The 17,626-nt window shown below is 41.3% G+C and overlaps 1 protein-coding gene across 14 annotated transcripts in view; it reads right to left on the reverse strand.

Annotated features, from left to right (window-relative positions):
• INPP4B (inositol polyphosphate-4-phosphatase type II B) overlaps positions 1-17,626 on the reverse strand; it is a 287,734-nt gene that overhangs the window by 265,326 nt on the left and 4,782 nt on the right. For 12 of the 14 annotated variants that reach the window (XM_040700268.2, XM_025150480.3, XM_025150479.3 and 9 more), the window contains exon 1: positions 12,590-12,812. The exons of 1 other annotated variant lie outside the window; for it this stretch is intronic. The gene's annotated coding sequence lies outside the window, so the exon portion shown is untranslated. Of the gene's footprint in view, positions 1-12,342; positions 12,485-12,589; positions 12,813-17,626 lie in introns of those variants that run through there. One more of the 14 variants, XM_040700263.2, reaches the window with a different exon arrangement.

Consider the following 17,626-nt stretch of genomic DNA (forward strand, 5'->3'; position numbering starts at 1 on the left):
CATATGATTTCAGTATACATACTGAGGCAATACACACTTCTAACCAGGTTACTAAGTAATTCTTCATGCTGCTTTGTTAACAACCACACGAAAGAAGAGCAAACCAGACTACTAAGCTAACAGCACAAACAAAAGAGTCTCTGCACCACTGGGCAGAGTCCCAGACATCTTGCCAAAAAAAATCTTTTTGAAGACATATTTAAACAATAACTCACAGATGGTTTTATTCACACAGAGACTTGCTATCTGTTTTAATAAGGATACAGTTTTAGAACTGAAGACCTTAATGGGGGTCAATTTCTTGGTCTCACCTGAACCTTCTGTTTCAGTTAAGTCAGCAGGAAACCACCCCATAGAGAGAGATTCTTATGAGCGTACATCTAAGGAGATGACTATCACACTTTATCCCATTTCTAATTGTGCACTTCTCTGAATGAGGAACAGAGCTGTAAAGTCTCAAGTGCCAAGGACAGACCAGAACAGCATTATGAACTGTGCCAACCCAAACTTTACTGACACAGATGAGAACTTCCAGTTCCATTTTTCAGTATTAAGTTAAAAGTCTACAAATACAAGTTCTAATCTGAATTACCTAGCATTTAGTATTTACTTTGCTTCAGTGTAATCTAACTTCTGGCAGACACAAAGGAAGATGTGATTCTTTATCAAGAAGCAGTAAGCAACCAATTACCACCAAATTCTAAAAGAATTATGAGAGAGTTCCTACCTACTTCATCTGCAGAAATTATCTCACGCTCTCTTATGACATGGATTTTAATATTAAATTCCCTCAATATTACTCTTATCATTGATAATATTGACATTTTAAGTATTAAATTCAAAACTGAAAGGAACATCATAAAACTACTTTAAAAAAGAGGTAACTATCCATGGTAGTAACATGAATTGGAAGCTGAATCTTGATGCTATTATCAAGAATCAGCGCCCCACTGAATAAGATGCCCACCCACACACAGCTGAAATCATAACATTTACATTATGTTATAGAGGTGCAAGGTAGTAGTACATCTAGACAACACAGCAAAAATTATCACATACTGTTAGCTTACTGTTAAGTACAGCACCAGAAGTTTCCTATGAGAATGCTGATGTCTCCTTTTTGGTTCCACCAGTACTTCTGACGTGTCTATGTTTTATCCCTTGCTGCCTTTCTGGCACGATGAAGCTTTACACGTGTTCATTTATAGATGAGCACTCTGTATGAGCTCAGAACTATAATAAGACAGTCAGTGACTAATGCATCCAAGTAGACCAGTAAGAATAACAGCAATTTACTAAATAATGCCACTATTTGCAAATGTGGCATCACATATTCAGTAACCATTTAGAAAACCAAGTACAAGTAATAATATTATTTCAAATGGAAGGCTTCAAGTATTACGTTGATACATTCCAAACTCAGGTTCACAGTGATTTAGAAGTTTTAGATTTAGCAGCTCTAGTTATAGGCCAGCCTCAAACTTGTGAAAACACCACTCACCTTTTCTTGAACAAAAGAGTGCCACCCCAGGCAATGTGGGCATCGCCATTTCCATACACTTCTCATATGCTGATGAATCTGTTCAAGTGGCAGTGCTGCAGCCAGGATGGTGCAATAACTGACAAGACAAGGCTTGCAGGCACAGACAGCATCCACACCTTCATCAGTTGGATAACCTAGTACAAACTGCTTATTTGATCACACAGTATGATCTACTGCTCTGGCTCACTCAGACATAATCTAGAGGACAGGCCAAAGCATGGGGTTTTAGATAATCTGTCAATTTCTTTGACTATTTTGAAAACAAAAAAATCAAGTCCTCAAACTGGATTCGTAACACCTACTGAGACCATGCTCTGCATACAGGATTTCAAAACCCCACCTGCCTCTTCCCCCAATCTCCTTTCCTCTTTAAAAGATGAGCAGCAAGCTTCCCAATTAATTCTGTCACTCATTCTCTTCCTTTTTACTCCATGGTCTTAACTATATTGACTAATAAGCTACAGGAGTAGGATGCCTGGCTTGATACTATTATCCCACTCTGACACTGTCACACCACCCACATGCAGTAGCATCTTCTGCGGTTCTGAGACACATACTGAAGGGAAAGCAGATACTTGAAGAGCCACACTAAAAACCCTAGCCAAACTCCAGACACATTGTGAAATGAAATTATTCTAATGCTGTCCAAGTTAACTTGTTTGCTTGCACAGAGTCATTTATTTTCACCTCTGCATGAAAGTCACCTCCAAAACAGTAACCAACAGAAGACATAGCAAAATATAAATATATATAGGTTTATTCTAATCTACAGCACAGAAACCTTCTGTTTCCTCCCTTCAAAAATTAATTGGTTGCACAATACTGAAAAGTCATTCACTCCAAATCATATAGAATATAAAATAGGAAATGTTTAGGCTTCAGAATTGTTGATTTCAGAGTCACCTAGATTCATTCCCTGCTCCAACAAGCCACACAGAACATCTTGTCTCTTGAACAAGAAGTATCTTCTGTGTCATTTAGGATTTGTGCTCTGGTATGCTAATATAAGTAAACTTGGTGATTCTCAAACATCTATCTACCTTTACTTGGCCAACTGAACAGTTCTTCAGTCTAAATACTCAGAACTCATACTCTTTTCCTTAAATAGTTTTCCAGACAATTTTCTCAGCCCAACTGAAAAATAAAATTAAAAAACCCATAACCTCAATTGGCTGTTGTAACTAGATAAAGAAATTAATACAAGAGAGCTTTGAGAGGGTTTTGTATTTTTCTTAGTTTTTAAGTGACTTTACACATTAACACTATTACATGTGCCCTTATCCATAAAGGAGATAAGGCCTTTTTCTTCAAGAGAAATGTATTCTATAAGACTCTTTGCCAGAAGTGAGAAATCTAACATTTAATTAGCTATGTATCATCAAGACCAACTGAGAGCAAAGTTTGTTTCTTTTAACCTGTGGAATACACAGTAAACATTAGTAGAAACATTACATACATATCTTCCAGTAAAGCACAACTTCCTCTCTCTCAAAAATGATCAAGAGAAAATACAGTCCTTGCTACAAGTCTCAGCTTTCTCTTGATTGAGAAAAGGACAATTAAATATTTTATGGGGGAAAAAAGGAACTGAGCATCAGCAAGTTATGATCAAAAATAACTTTCAAGTAAAACACTTTATACATTTACAAAGTAATGTCAAAGAATGCTTACAAAGTTCCCTCCCTAAACTATGCTGCAATTATAGGCAAAGCATTAATATGGGTAGGAGGACTAATGGTTTTTCAACATAATTTATTGATAAATGGGTTAACTACATTTAGACATCTTTTCTTCTTAAATTAAGTTGGTCCCTTGTCTGGAGTAGCCCAAGTTGTTTACCCACAATGGCAGTGCAATTCCCTGTGTCTAATGGTCTCATTACCACCTCCTTGCCTGGTAATATTTAAGGCATTTCTTTCCTATGTGTGGCATCCAAAAAAAAAAAAAGAAGTCTTTCTCTATTATGAACTTACCCTTTCTATCCCTTTCTTTACAGACGATTGTATTTAGGTCAATGGATAGTGTTTATTTGGTGTATATGTAGTATAAATAAAATTCACACTATATTTATCCAAGCCACTACAGTTCATGACCTACACTCACATACAGACACTTGCTATATACAGATACTACAAGATCTGAATTTTCTTCACTGGTTTGGTTGCATCAACTGTCAGATGCACAAAAACCTACTGAGAAGAGCAGGGCAAGTTACACGCAACTCCCACCTCAGCTCTAGGTCCCGGCTTACACTGTCTGGGTCTGAAAGCAGTCTGGGGATGACAAAGACAAGGTCTGAAAGCTAAGAATATCTTTCACTGGCCTAGAACAGGGACAACGTTATTTCAACAGAACTAGATCAAGGTGAAAGGCAGCCATGTGTGAAGAAACAGTAAAAAACAGTATCACTGACCATAATAAGAGAACAATATAACCACGCTACGTCAAAGACTGAGTTTTCTTCACTAACACATGCAGACATACTAAATAGTAGTTAGTAAATTCCAAGAAAAAATATACACACCTTTCATTAAGCAATAAAGCAACTGGGAGCTTAATAGTACACGGCAGTAGAATTCACATTAGTTCAAGGCCTACTTGACAGTAGTTAGTAGTTCTGTATATAAAACTTATTTTTTATCTTCATACAGAATTGATAAAAAAGCTGTTACTAAGTGCAAGTTGGAACAAAATCCACTCTTTTCATCTCCCAGATAACCATGCGATCTAACACAAGACAGTTTCAAGTAAAGTTCTGATCTGAAAGCTTACCACTGCACGTCCAGGAAGGAGGTAGCAGATCCCAAGATATCAATCCATGCCGGTTAAAGAAGAAAATCGGGAAATAAGAACCCCTCAGTCTGATGTCTGTACTTCATGTTGTATGAATGACGCAAAACAAAGAACAGGGCTGACTAGTATGACTAAAATAAATAGTATCAGAGAACCAGAAAGGTTTGTACCAGACACTCACAAATCCAAGCTGAAGACACCAAAGATCTTGATGCTCTCCATGATCCGAATGCACCTGGACTGTGCCAAGATACTCGCAAGTTCTCTAAACATAACTACAGATAAAAGAACCTTTGAGGCAAGATGTACAGTCAACAAGCAGAACAAGACAAATTTCATTGCTGAAGTTGCAGCACTGAGAAAAGTCAGGGCATCTCTTCATTTCCCAGCTGGTAGAAAAGTTCCTGATATTTTTACGGTTCCCCAGACATTCCCTGCTCTGCAGACACCAGTTCTCCTCCCATTCCTCACTGCTGTTCTAATAGAGATTCATCCCACCTTGCCTGTTCAAGGCATTAGCATATGTGACCTGCATGTAAGCCCAAGTCTCCACCCAGAGAAGGTTTTCAAGATGGCATCCACACTTGCTTCCAAGGTACCTGTATTTCCACATTGCTTTGATTATATCACTGCTTCTGTGCGTTTCCAGAATCAACACTATGGTGATATAATTAATACTTTTAAAGCAATTTTAAACTGAGCTAAGAAACTGAAAATTGCTTTAGGGAAGGGGAGGAAAAAGTCTTACAAAGTGCTTCCACAAGCCTCAAAAAACTTACAGCAGTGCAAATAGGGTCAGAACCTGCTCCCATCGCTTAGGGGAGGTGAGAGATGTGTGACATTGCTGACTGTACAACAAGGCTCTTCTGAATTATTTACCACAGCAGTACCAACAAATCATTTGGATGTAAAGCTGAAACACTGCTCCAAATACAGAAATGAAAAACTAGGGTCATAACCAGCAGGCTGGTAGTGTCTTTTAAAATTGCTTAAAAACATATCTTCTGCTATATTTTCAGTACTCCTGCGCTCTGTAATTGGATTTTAGTAAAAATATTTCTACCTTAACCATCAAATTGTAGAGGGAGACAGTGCTCTTTTAGAACACCAAAATAGACTCTCAAAGCTGATGTTTTCCAGAACTCAGAAGGTATCTGACAAGAACACAAATTCTCATAGGCATGGGCTAGATTGTCATCAGTATCTTAAGTAAAACAGTATTTAAAATAAAATAGTCAAATTGTGCATATGTTCAGGAGATTGTTATTTTTTGTTTTGTTTCCCAAACTAGAACAGTTGATAAGAACAGAAATATTTTCTTAATACAGAGAGATAGCCATGAACCTCAGGAAAAATTCCACTTTACCTGCACTTAGTTCTTCCGATTGGATAGAGAAGACAAAAATAAATAGAGAAATAGAGCATTCCTTCAAGCAAAATGCTCAGATGTGTCATTCCACTGTAATGTACCAAAATTGATTGTTAAGTCATTTCCAAACCAATAACCATAATTTTTCATTCAGAAAAAAGTATTCATGTAGATTTAAATCTTACTTGATATTCATAAATAACTCTAGGGACGTTTCATTAGCAAGCTGTTCAACAAGTTGAGCGAGCATTGAATTAGATATTCCAAATAACTATTATAAATGTATCCTCCCATAGTAGTATGAAAACAATTGTAGCACGTTCCTTAATGGAATATCACATTACAGAAACGCTGAAGAACAGCCTAAGTTTGGTTATATGAGACCCAGGTACACAACATGACATGGGTTAGCTTCCCTTTTCCTACTTGCTCTCAGAGAGAAGTGACCTGCTCCCAGGGCCTCCTGAGACTCAGCCCCTTGTTTCTGGTATTAGTATGACTAATTCCTCCCGTTTGCACCCACAACCACAGGTAACAGAAAGATGCATCTGCAGCAGGTAACTGAAGTATCCGTACCAGCAGAGGCAGAAAATTTTTTCTCCTACATGTACACAAAGTAAAAATAAAAGTTCCAGCCTTCCTTCCAACACCACATTAGCAAGAAGGATAAAATTTGAGGGGTACTTCAGCAGCCTCATATCACAGCATGCTAATGGGCACGATGCACTCAGTGGCATTCAAAATACTTAGCCATAAAATTTCAGAGTAAAGTCATGGGAATAAGCAGGTGGACCTCAAACTACAGCGAAGTGCTAGTCCAGAACAAAAACAGTAGGCATCTACATGACAGACCCCCAAGCTAAAATATATTAATAATAGCATCATCACACCCAAAAAACCCCATCAAGAATGCAACCAGCACACCTGCACAGAGCAAGCCTCCTTGGTCTTTACATCCAACTGGACAAAGGGATTTCAGTTTCCCATGATCACAGTTGCTGAGGAAAGTATGGCATCAGATGGTTTATTTCTGGAATGTGTTTGAAATTTATTTTAAGCCTACATAAAAGAACCATTTAATGTTTCTTCAGTGCCTTTTCCTTTTGCCCTAGGAGTCAGCAACTTTTCACAGTATGCTTTTGTCAGGGAACTGGTCAGTCAGGCTGCCCTGTATCATTAGATCCATCTTCAGCTACAAACTGCAGGAAAAAATCCTATTCACATTAATACAAACCTCTGCAGCCTTTTTTCTTTTTTTTTTTAAATACACTGACATTTAGCATGCTTTTTTATTTGTGCAAGGTCACCACAGTTTGCCATTCCATTAGGAACGCTGATCAAAACAAACCAAACAAAAAGAACGTGTGTGAATGCTGAACCCAACAGAGTGGCAACGAAGACTCTGAACTGCCAGAAAGAATTTGCACAAAGTTTTCCCTCATCACAATCAATAAATGACAGAAGTTCGGGATGAATTTTCACAAAACTACATCAAAGCAGCAGGCAGTAGGGGAGGGTACTACTTACAGTGCCACTCAAAGACATTATATGTATGCAGTATGGTCTCCAAGTACAGAGTTTTTGACACATCTGCATTTGCTACTGGTAAAGCTTTCACATCATCTTCAAAATACTCAGTACCTACAGTTTTCTCCTAAGCATGATAGTAGCAGCAGCAGCAAAGGAAGAGTTATTTCCTCACTGAACACCCCTACTGCTCTCTAGTACTCTTCTATATTCTACTTAAGAAGAGTCATTATTAGAATTTGGGATTTTGTAAATCTTTCTTCAAACGTATTCAGCAGCCCATGATTTGTACTTACAGCCTTCCTAATTTACTGCCAGGCTTATTACTGATTATTTTTAGTGGAAAGTACTACATATATTTACACATATATTTTGACAGCCTGAGTATATTAAATAATCCCGGCATGTGGACAGCTTTGCCTTTTCCAATATGCAGTTCCAAAGACACTGTTGTGAGTAGGCTTTTGGTTTGTTGTTTTTTTTTCTTTTGTCAGAGAAAGAAAACCCAATTTACAAAAACGTAAAGCTTTCATGGTGTTGCATCAAACTGCTTTCTAATTTTACTTGCAAATAGACAACAGTTCAGCAACTGCTCACAACCTTTACAGGCTGGGTCCTGTAGTTCCTCTTGCTTTTTATGCTTTAGTAGGGAAATGTAACTCCAGGCTATCATATCTTGATGCTACAGAAACTGATTTAAAGGTTTCTTGTAAATGTTATTTTTTCCACCTTGATCAGAATAAAGCAAACCCAGAAGATGTACTGAGGTATACTAACAAAGGATGTATTTTGCCCACAAACAGCAGTCCCGACTCCCATTCTCTCTGAAACCCTCCTATAACGCTTTTACAACGCTGAGGTGCATATGGGCTTTCGAGGCAAATCTACCATTTGAAGATGTGACAGCAACTGATTGTATGAGTATTTCACACACACACACACTTTCTGTAAGGAAAAGACAAATTGTAATAGTACCTGTGCATTACCATTAGTCATTTGCCCTGGAAATTATGTACAACTTAATTTCTGTTATTAAAAAGATACACTAATCACAACTTCCTATGTAAATGATAAATGGTCCTAACAGAGGTACATAAAAATCAAGTCTCACCTACTAATCAGTTTTCTGCATTGGTGCTTGCATCCTACAGCTTTAAAATATACATCTCAAACAAGGTTTGCAAATATACATCTGGTTTTCCTAAGCAGTAAATAAAAACCACAAGCAAGTTCCCAAAGGTTAAACTATAGCCTAAATTTAACAATATGGAAGCTATCTTAGAATATGTTTGGGCAACTACTCTCTTACTCAAAGTAAACCCAAGACAAATGATAAATAAACCCAAGATAAATGATTCGATATTTCACGAGATCTCATGCAGCAAAAATAAGCTTATCTATGAACGGAGCCATCCGATCAGCAGCTGCTGAGGGGGTTAAGAATTCAAATGACTGCAGGTTTCTTCGTATTTTACACTGCCACCTAGTGAAGCCTATGCTCATATGCTCCAAGTCTCCAATGTCAGTATGAGAGGCATCTAAAACCAAAGAAAACTGTAGACACTACTGCTAGTATACTTTTGTTGGAAACTATCCATTAGTTTAGAATGAAAAAACTATAGTAACTAGCTTAAACAATATGTTTCTGTACTAAAACTTCAAAAGGCACCTGACACCAAGAGCAGGAAAAGAGGAAAAATCCTGGAGTCACAACAGATAAAAAAGTATATGCTTATACTCCCATCACATATGCTTCATTTGGAAAAATATTTAATATAGACTCACCAAGTGACAACTAAATTACTGCTGCTTTAGCATCTGTGCTTGTACAGAAGCTGAAGATAAAATTAAAGAGTATTTCTCAAAAGCAGGTGATTATTTCAATGCCTTTTTTTAAAGAAAAAACCTAATGTTGCCTCATTGTGTACATCCTGCATCTTTACTGCAAGGTTTAATCACTGGATCGCTTCCTCATGAAGCTGATCACAGAGCTCTTGCAGGAAGAGCTGTGGTGCAGAACTGCAGGCAAGACCGCTGCACAGACAATTTCCCCCACAAAGGCAACATTGCCACTTTTATCACTTCCAGCTAACGGAAAGGCTCCATCACATGGTCATTCTAAAGCAGCCACATAGCTTGTGAATTGCTGTCGGTCATGATACAAGTCCCATACGTAGCATAGCTCTGTGGCTGCATTTTGGAGAGGGGGAAGCACAAATTTGGTCAAAACATGAAGGCATTTTGTTTCTCATATGCCCTCCAACTTCCTGATTATTAATTTAAAAATTAATCACAATCCTCAATCAGGAAGTGCATCAGCAAACTGCTTAAACAGCAGACTGACTTGTTCTGAACGTCACATACAGTACAGCTCCCACTTCTGTGGGCCAAACTCTGTACGTGTAAACTGGAATAACTCATTAAAAAGGTTTATTCTGACCATGCCATTATATCAGAGAAAGTAATTTCATCCTATACAACTCAGTTCCTACCCGTTTTCTTTAGCTGTCCACACACACACAAAGCAAACAAAACCCAGGCAAGGCAGCAAGGTTACTGCTCTAATAGAAACTCTGTACAAAACCACAGTGTTGACACTGCTTAATGCTCCATTTGCACAGCAGTAAATACAGCAAGATACCAAGTCACACTTAGCACCTGGCCATTTATGCCCCATCATGTTTCTGAGTTGCCTTCTTCACAGAAATACTCACCTTAAGTACAGTGCATCCTATTAATATTACTGGAATACACTAGGATCGTTGTTTATGAATGACTACATACCAAGATCTGATGGTACACTAAAAATTGTCAAAACAATAAAAGATCATTTTCCACAAGAGTCTCTCCTTAATTATCCTTTATATAGCCACCTCTTACCATTACAAGAAAAAAAAAATTAAGACAACTTAGTGTCTCTTATTAAGAGATGGCACTCTATTTGCCAAATGAGCATTTTTGCAACAAGCAAGCTCCTATTGGCAGCTGTACAGCTAACAGAATTAAGCAAATTGATAAAAATGAAAGTGCTTTGGTTACGTGTATGTGAAAAGTTTAGGAGAAAAATGCTGTTAAGTCAGTGCTCCCAGCCAAAGCACAGACTGACTTCACTACCGTAATCAGGCTACGTGTTCACTGAGGTAAGAGCATAGGGTAACATTTCATACAAACTACACAACAACAAGGAAAATATTCACCAAGAAAACACAAATTGATTTAATTCTTAACGCCATGGCACAAGGCAACTGAGGACTAATTCAATCTGCCAAAGAAATGAACTTGACAAACAGCATCCCATTTACCACATTTGACACAGTACTATGTTGAGTAAGCATCTTTAGCTTACATCTTCTGAATTTTCATTAAACAGAGCCTTCTTCAACACTAAAAACAACCTAAAGGAACATACGGGGCAAACTCACTGACAAACAGGAAGAAGAGGCTTAGTTTGTTAGGTGAGGCAGAAAGCCTATTAGCATCCTAATCTATGGAAATCAATATTAACTTCCCCTGCAGCTACAGGCTTGAACTACTGTAAATGAAAGAACAGTCTTGCTCAGCCTCTCCTGGATTCAGAAGGAATTCAGAACTTAAATCTAAAGCACTTTAGAAGAAGGAAACAGTTGCTACTTAAAGTAGAAGCTCTACAGGTACTGACAACTAAATTCCTAAAACCCGTGGCTGAAATGCATAAGCATGATCAAGCAAGAACTTCATCACTGTAAACTTGACAAATCTGAAGAGCAAAGAAACACAATTTGCTACCTCTTGAGACAAATTAATAAGCGTACAGCCTACAGCCAGACTGATAGCTTTAACCACAATTCTTTGATGTGAGAACTAAGGCAACCTTGTGTGGATGCCCCATCCCTGGAAGCATCCAAGGCCAGGCTGGATGTGGCTCTGGGCAGCCTGGTCTGGTGGTTGGCAACCCTGCACATAGCAGGGGGGTTGAAACTCAATGATCATTGTAGTCCTTCTCAACCCAGGCCCTTCTATGATACTACGGTATTTTCCAGATAGAGCTCTCCAGAGAAACCAGGCCAAAAGAGAGATGAGCACTTGTAAGGTTGGAGGAACCCATGGAAAACTGGAACTTGAGGACTTGCTAGTAAAAGAAAAGCTTTATTTTTCAAGGTAGATGATCTTCAGCACTGTAGAGATACTGCCAGAAAAGGGAGGGGAGAGGAAGGAAAAAAAAAGAAAAAAGGACTCTGAAGTATTAACACTGCCCTGGGCTCCCATCCATATCATCAGGGCTGCAAAAACCCCACAGGACTGATTTCCTCCTCATATTTATCTTCTGACCAGTATCTTCATGTAGTCAGTAAGCAATATCCAGCCCTGCACGGACAGTTAAAGTAACACAGACTCCCACGCACAAACCCCGCAGAACACACAGGTTCACAGCACTAAAGCCTGAGACGCACAGTGGGTCTTAAACCTACCTCAAATTAAATAAATAACTCATTTAAAGTAAAAATGTTTGAAACACCGCCTTGTCACAGATTATCTCGCTTGTAAAACACATAACAGGAAACAGGGCTTTGTCAGTAACCAAATCTTTACATGAACTCTCGCCTTCGTGCAGCCTGAGAAACACAGACATTTTCCCCCATCATTTTTGCTATGTTAGACGCTGAAGTACAGATGGAGGGGGGCCTGTAAAGCAGCAAAGACCGAAAACGAGCTTCATCTCGAGATTCAAAGCCAGATTTAAAAGGCATTCTTACGGCCTGGTTTGGGGATAGATATTTTAACACATCATTAAGGGGAAAGTAAACAAATCTATTTATTCTGTTAAAGAGAAACAGAAGCATCAGACTGATTCATTGCACATCAGATGAAAAAAAAAACAGCTCCACGAAGACCTCGCGCAATTATTTGTATTGCAAACAGCGCACCGGGTTAGCTTTAAGGAGCAGGCAAAGAGATGAGCGCTAGCTCTGCCGTTCCTGCTTCAAAAACCGTATGTCGTTTCGGGGAAAAGAACACGAGCTCCGCTGCCTCGCAGATGAAACCCCATCCCTCCTCAGCCCGCAGGCCCGTCCCTCCCGCCTTTCCCGGCCGACAGCATCGCAAGCCGCAACTCCGCTCAACTTATTTCTACCTTCCCCGCCGCTTCCACCGCATTTCGCCCCGCTCGGCGCCGGGGGCAGCGCCGAGAGCGCTCTCAGCCCCCGCTGCTCAGGGCCGCGCGCGCCCCGCGGGCTGCAGCCTTAAGAAACTTGATAAGGGAATAAAAGGGAGGGACTTCGGCAGCACCGCTCCCGGCTTTTAATCTCTCCTGACGTTTCCGGCGGGGAAACGAAGAACCAAAGCGCCCCGCCCGCCCGCCGTGCCCCGACGGCGCTTACCTGCCCGGCGGCGGCGCGACCTGCGTGGCACTTTCCCCCGGTGCGTGCGTGTGCCGCTCGGCGGCCGGCGAGCTGCTATTTATAGTCCGCAGCCTCCAGCGCGGCGGCAGCGAGAGGAAACGAAGGGCTGCGCGCCTCGACACCCAGAGCCCGGGCTCGTCCGCCCCGCCGCGAGGGCGAGTTGCGGCTCCCGCTCGCTGCGAGCACCGGCGTTCCTGCCCCCGGCGCCGCCCTCGGCCGAGTCTCCTCCCAATGTCACCGCAGCCGCCGGCGGTGGCGGCACGCAGCCCGTGTGGCTCGGAGCCCTGCGGCAGGCAGGCGGCACGGCACGGCCGCGCGGAGGTGACCCGCTGCTGCTGCTGCAGGAGGCGAGACCGACACTGGGGTGTGGGAGGGAGAAGCCGCCGCTTGCCATTCACCTCCCGCCGCCCAGAGGGAGCCCGGCCTCCGCGGCCGCCTCTGCCGCGCGCCAGCGGCGGGAGCCCGCCCGGACCCGGGGGGCGGCCCGGCAGGCGGCAGTCCCTCGGCGGGCGGCTGGCGGCGGGGCTGGGCCGGGCGGAGCGACTCCGCCTCCCTCAGCCGGGCGGCCCGAGCACGCTGGGGAAGCGTTTGTCACTTCCCGCGCCCGGAGCGGGAACAGGAGCGAGTCGTAGCGCTCGCGCTCTGAGCCGCAGAAGTTTGGGGCGGAGGGAAGGAAGAAGCCCCCTCACGGCAGCGAGGCGCCCGGAGGGCTTCACCTCGCGCTCCGCACGGCTCTCGAGACCCCCCGAGGTGGCACGTGCGTGCGGAGCTGGCCGCCTCGAGGCGGGAGGATCGCTGCTCCGCTGTGCGTAAGCGGGCTTAGCAGTCCCCTTGCTCGTCTGAGCAGCCTCAGGGCACCCCCAGAGCGCGGCAGAGCCCTCGGGCTGGGCTAGTAAATACCTTACCTCTCCTGTAAATGAATTCCCGTGTTTCCGACTTGAGTTGGTGCTACCCAGAGTACTTGCACACCACAGCTGGACCCAATCTGGAAGTGGAGCTGTATAAGCAATTCTTGTGCCACCATACACAAAAATAGATGAAGCATATATACATTAGATTACTTCAGCCCAGTCAGTAACACTTTGTACAATGTTGGATTGAGTTTTCTACATTAAAACATTTGTTACTTCCTCCTTAGTTACCTACAGGTATCTGGACAACACAAGAAATTAGTTCCCAAAGATTCAAGTCCAGACCAAGTTACGCAGAGTCAAAGTTGGAAGCAGAAGGGGAGAGCTAACCAAGTGTTAAATAAAAATAGAAAGGAAAACCCTGAGAAGACACATGAGAGTTGGCCAGGTCTAAACACTTAAGCATTAAAAAGTAATGGACAAAGACCTAGCTTGATGGGACCACACATTTAGGTAAAGCTATTCAATCATAAGCATTTGCAGAATCATGCTCACACTCAACAAGTCATTGCAATGAAGTGAAGCTGTCCTTTAAATTTGCAGTCTGAGTATCTCGTGAACATGATCTTGCTTCTCACAACACAAATTTCTTCATAATCTGCCTTCTCGTTCGATTTTTAATGTTCCGTATCATAATACACAGCACAAAAGATCCTTCTGGTATATGAACTGATGCCAGAGTGCCACCAATGACAAGTGACATAGTAGGCAGGAAACTAGGAGAACTTCGCCAGATGGAGTTCCATGGTCTGTCTCTTTCTCTGTGCTCCCTGAAGAACTGAACATAGTTCAGGTTTGCTCTGCAGTTACTTTCCAAATGAAATACTCCTAAATGTGCTACGAAAGTACCTGCTTAGTTATTTCAGTAATGAAACCTTAATAGTTTGCAGCATACCAGGAGCTGTTATCAAAACAATGATCTTGACTGTACACTTTTTTCTTGGGCAAGGCTTTGTCATACAGCAGGTCATACTGCAGAGCACAGGAAGGAAGTAGAAGTCTAATCTAAAAATCTGCCTATGTTAAGACAAGATATCACTAGAAGATGCCTGTTCAGAAGACTCACCTATCTTCTTCTCCCCACTGAAATACATCAGAGTTGTATTCCTCCTCTGAAATGTTCTTAAATTGTTCTATAGTTTAAAACTTTCGTCACACAGTCAAAGTTTTCAGAGCTCAGAATTACACTTGAGCATAAAAATGTAATCTAATTTTCAAAAGTATTGAGGCCAAAACAACGTTGAATATGTTTCAGTGCTCACTACCTCTGAAAAATCACATTTCTTTAAGGGCCTAGAGATAGGTTTTGGATGTTTAACTGCATCCATCCAGGCTTGAAAATTTCAACCTACCTACACCCGTGCTTCTAAATAAATGCATCAGACAAGCCATAAAAGCGTTCTCAAAAAAGCAGTGCAAATTTGCACCATTAGAGCATAAGATACTACCCTGATGAAGCCACTTGGCTGTGTAATTCAACACATTCTTGTATATGGAAAGCCACACCTGAAGCCCAGCCTTTAATAGACAACTGGAGTAGCAGGAGAAGAATCAAAAGCAAACACCCACTGAGGCAGTTTTCCTATTACTTGTTTACTGGTATTCCCCCAACAATATTTTCCAAATCAAAAATGCTTCTTTGAAAGTATCTCCTTTTCTGCAAGCCTAGCAGCTATCACCCGAGCTCCTACACATGACCTCTTGCATTATATCTTATAAATGTTAAGTGTATCTAAGCTTCCTGCTCTGATTTATTCTGTTTGACTGTAGAATCAAATCGAGGGTCTCTTGCTCAGTGAAAGGGATGACGATAAGGAGGTGAGAGAGGAAACAAGAAATTAAACTGTGACAGACTGAGGGCTTCTCAGGGGAACAGCGTATGGAGCTACAGTAGAATATCCCTGCTCTGCTCCAATCCAGCTAGCAAGGCTTACTATTTCCAGGCCAAGGCCCAGGATCAAAGAGAACACTAAATCACTAACTCCAGGATGAAAAAGGCAGTAGGATTTAAACATCTGTCAGCAGCTCGAGCAGTCTCTTTCTGGTGGAGAAGCTGCAGCATGCAATCTGAGTCTCCCAGCACACAGGGTTCATGTGAATATACCCAAGTTTCAAGAAAAGGCAAAAGTCTAAGAGAAAACAAAACTTCATTGTTATACACCTCTGCTCAGAGTATACTTAGGTGGATAAAATGGTTTCTTTCCAAGAAGCTTTGGGTTTGATCAGCTTCCTAACTGTTTACCAAGGAAAAGGGGTTAACATGTGCCAAACACAATTGGGTCTGTTACACTAACCTTTTCAAAATGCAAAGTTGTTAGATACAGGCACAACAAAAGGAGGCTGAAAATTATCAAGTAATCTGCATTCCCAAGTCTGAAACACCTTTTAAGGTGTGGCTAGAGTAAAAATGCAAGCCCACTTGCTGTCAGCATAGCCAGTATGAATGGCTGTGTAAGGTAATTGCATTGCATCTCTGTAACAGCCATAACACAGCAAAGAAAAAGAGCTTTTTGATCACAAAGAAGTACTAATTCAAGAAACAATCTTAACAAAAGCATAAACTGTTACATTATCTGTTGCTGATAGCAAAACCCTTAAAACCACCATCCTCCTCACTGCATAGCCAACAACCCCACCTAAAACCAAAGGATGCTCCCGGCACTGAACCAGAACCTAAAGCACCAAACGAATATTACCAAAAACACATCCGAAGCAAGACTGAACTTGGCTGGTACAGTTTCCTGCCCAAGTGTCACTGTAGATTACTGCACAGAATTGAAGTCCGTGAACTCTCTCAGGCTCTTAACAAACAGAGAATCAGTGACCGTGAACTACAGTTTGGCTGTTGGTGCCTCACACCTTGTTACTTACACTGATGATGAATGTTTGCAAAAAGTTACCCTGCTGATCTACTGGTGATTTATACCCAATATACGCACTGCAACACAGCTATAAAAAAAAGACTGCAAAAAAAAAAGCAAGAAGACTGAACTAGGTTCTGTAAGGGAACCAGAAAATATGAAGTACTGAGTGAACCAATATCTTGGCTTTACAGCTTGTTCTGTTAGGGCAATCCATTGTGCCAGGGTTCCATGGCAGAGGGGCCTACACAGGCCACTGCCAGCATGGAACACCTGTATAGCTAATAAAGCAGAGGTGAAACAGGCATATCTTACTAGAAAAGACTGAAGAGAACAGTGTGGAACACTTCCTCAGTTATCCAGAACGATTGCAAACTTCATCAAAAGGCAGTGATGAAAAACACTGCAGAAGCACTGGCAAAAAGGCCACAGTGATAGCATCATACTGCATACCAGATCAGAAATTAGTAACAAAATAATACAAATCTCCTCACCAAAACAAAGTCCTGTGCTACACAGATTGCACCTCCTGCTGAAAGACAGATAGATTTGCTTCCTTCACACTCCTGCAGTATTTATTCTTTGTGGAACCAGTAGGGAATAACTGTAACAAAGTTACATAGCTCAGATGCTGTTCTATGCACTGGATGTAACATATGCATCATCAGCATCCATCTGGACAGTAATTTCACCTTTCCCCCCCCCCCCCAAAGTTAGGAAAAAATTGATCTTAAATATCCCAGAAAAAGAACTTGTGCACTGTTTTTTCAGTGGCATTTTCTCTGAAGCTCTAAATTTAATGTCATGTAAAGTTTGCTTTCTTGTTGTTTTCTGTTGTTTTGTTGTTTGTGTATGTTCTATAAAAAATTGAAAACAAACAGTAACAACCAGAGTTCCACAGGACAGCAAACATGATTCTATCACTAACATGAGCTTGGAAACATCATATTTGCATGAATTAATATGTTGGACAGAATAAGCTTCCTCAACTGCTCAAAACACGATAACGGAGGGGTTTTATTTTAACATCCTTTAAGTCACATGAGCTATTTCAAAGCTTACAGAGCCACTGCATCAAGTCATCTTCCTCATTTGACAACAATGCCCAGGCCTAAACACAATCATATCCTCCAAGCAAGATAGGCATATTCACATTCATTATTAAAGACTGTGGCAACTGCAGCCTTAAAAAAAATAAATCAGATTTCATTTTCTGCTCATGTTGCACCCACATAAATGACTAC

This window comes from Gallus gallus, chromosome 4 (genome assembly GCF_016699485.2).
Source record: "Gallus gallus isolate bGalGal1 chromosome 4, bGalGal1.mat.broiler.GRCg7b, whole genome shotgun sequence".
Classification (NCBI taxonomy): Eukaryota; Metazoa; Chordata; class Aves; order Galliformes; family Phasianidae; genus Gallus; species Gallus gallus.